General features: G+C 39.4%; 2 long non-coding RNA genes across 2 annotated transcripts in view; both read right to left on the bottom strand.

Moving 5' to 3' along the window:
- Positions 1–936, bottom strand: part of LOC308383121 — a 2,017-nt gene extending 1,081 nt beyond the window's left edge. The window contains exon 1 of the long non-coding RNA XR_013969071.1: positions 912–936. This is a non-coding gene — a long non-coding RNA (uncharacterized lncRNA). The remainder of the gene's footprint in view (positions 1–911) is intronic.
- A 2-nt stretch (positions 937–938) lies between these two features.
- The window catches only part of LOC308383120, a 1,876-nt gene continuing 314 nt past the window's right edge, over positions 939–2,500 (bottom strand). The window contains exons 2-3 of the long non-coding RNA XR_013969070.1: positions 1,308–1,941; positions 939–1,059 (exon numbers count right to left, since the gene is read on the bottom strand). This is a non-coding gene — a long non-coding RNA (uncharacterized lncRNA). The remainder of the gene's footprint in view (positions 1,060–1,307; positions 1,942–2,500) is intronic.

Below are 2,500 nucleotides of genomic sequence, written 5' to 3'. Positions count from 1 at the left end.
TGGAGGTTGAAGAATTCAGCAATTTTGAGCAATTTTCTGCAACAGACTCAAGCAGAGATGAGATTGAGGAAGACTTCGATCCGGATCAGTTTGTAAAGGTGATTGTGAGCATTGAGCCGTATCTGGAAGACGAGCCAGCAGAAGAGCCGAGTTCTGACAGTGATGACATAGTAGCTAGCTAGCCTCGCTGCTAATAAGTATAACGCCCCCCTCATTGAGGCAGATGTACCGTTTGCCTCCAGTCTCTTAGCTCTTTCACAGCTGTTGTTTGTTAGGTCAGCCATTCTAAATACGTGAAATACATTCCCTATTTAATGGATAGAGAGCAATGCTTCCAGCATTACTTCACAGCAAATTACTTTAGTTGTCATTTCAAGCTTGCTGGAGAAGGCACTCTTGTGCGACACACATTCTGCACCCACTTCTCGCGTACTTCCTCGTCTTTTGGAAATTTGAAAAGGCTAAAAGAATGGGAACTGACGTTCGAGCAATATGCTGCAACACACCCTGAAGGCATATTTACAACTGATCCTTAAGAAATAGCCGGTGGCTCCCTGAGAAAATGTGTTTTCTGTCAGGAAAAATGGCGACCAAGTGCAACAGAGTACCTCCGTTTAAGTAATTTAAGTTTTTTAACGCAGGGTGGTAGTGAGTCGCTTGGGAAGTCGGTAGCTCAGTGGCGCTGCATTCAAATGATGATTTTAACAAGTCAAATGTGTATATTTTTCCTCAACATATATATATCTATTGTGAAATACCACCTTCGTTCTATTTATTAAAAAAAATTAGTATTGAGGTGTCATATGCACTTTAAGTCATCTTGAACAATTAAACTGGCTTCAGTTATTATCCATTGCATAAAAGTTATAAGTGCATTTCCCCCCTATCTTTCTGAATGCGAACCAACATACCATCACTGTTGTTCCTGGTGGTTGAAAGATTTTCCAGATCCTCAGACAACTCCAACGCAGCAACCTTCATTAGCTTAGGGATGATGTTCATCTGCCATTTGCGAAGGAAAAGATCAGCTTTCCCCTCAAACTGGCTATCGAAGTCGAACTAAGATGTACAAAGATAAATATTCAATCCAATTTATTCATTTGAATTTACAGGCTATATTTACTGAGATATTGGGGGGGGGGGGGGGGGGTAAGTGTTCCTTTTCATGGGTTGAAGGTAGAGAGTGGACATGAGGCATCAGTCAATAATACCAAAAATACAATGGCCCTTATTTCTGAAACAATAAACATTTGGTACATCAGTAAAATGTGGGGTGGGAAGGTAAACATCATTTTTTTTTCACTTACATATCCCTCATTGTGTTCCTGGATTTTGACACTCAATTTAGGAAACGTGGTGACAACATTCTTGTCAAGACGCACCTTGTCATCACTGGATGGGTAACTGAAAATAACAGACAGCATCAACCAAACCATTTCTAAACACACATTGAAGAGTTCAGAAGTCCACCTGACCTTTTTTGTGGTAAATTGGAAAAAACACAGCTGGCATGATTATCGTATAGTAGGCACTGAGAATATTTCCCTTTATATCATACCTAAATTTTTAAGTTTTTGCACCTGAACTCTTCAATTAGAAACATGTATTGCCATCAGTTATACTCACACTTCACATGTATTGACTAAAATATTAATTTTAAGTATGAGATATATAAGAACAACTTCCACTCCACTGTCAATACTTTTGAATCTCACACTTTGACAGTGTCGTCAACTTACAATCCTCATCTCTCCTCAAGATTGCTGACAGCAACCCTCACAAGTAGCACCCTGTTTTTTGTGCATATGGTACCAGATTTCTCATATTCTGTGAGTATGTTTGGAGCTTTTGATTGAATTAGTACTTTGAGTACTCCAATCCACTGTCGTCCAGCCTGTCATGGGAAGGTAGAAAATGTGTCTGTCTTGGCAGGGGAGGAGGCTGGAGAAAAACACAAACCAAAGCAAAAATGTATGAGCCATTGGTGCAGTTTAAAATCCCTAAACAAACATTTAAAACACATATTTTCAACAGGACTGCAACTCGAACAAACTAAACTTAAAAGGCATTTCACAACCAAACAACACAATAACATGTAATGCTGGTGTGCCGTGAGACTTTTTTCCCCATAGAATACATAGATTGTGCTTCGAGAGAAAAGGGTTTGGGGAAAACTGATTTCCACCACTGGCGTTGCCCCTGCTCTATGGTTATAATATAAAATGGAGCAAACTAGCCAGCACGATATGCTAAATAGCTAGCCTTAAAGCTATGGCAAAAGAGTATCTATGATATGTGCTTAAAAGAGCCTTCGTCATTAGAAAACGCAATATGTTACTAGCCAGGTTTTTACTTTCTCTCACTCTGCATGTTTTCAATAGCAAATACAAAATGCCAACCAATTTTACAGATTAAATTATCCAGGTTGGCTAGCTAGCTAACTTGAACTGTACATGTTACCTTAGCTAGCTACTATGGCTTACATTACCTTACGACTACG

This window comes from Sprattus sprattus, assembly GCF_963457725.1.
Source record: "Sprattus sprattus genome assembly, chromosome: 2".
Taxonomy (NCBI): Eukaryota; Metazoa; Chordata; class Actinopteri; order Clupeiformes; family Clupeidae; genus Sprattus; species Sprattus sprattus.
The sequence above is the reverse complement of the archived record's forward strand: the minus strand, read 5'-3'. Positions and strand labels throughout refer to the sequence as shown.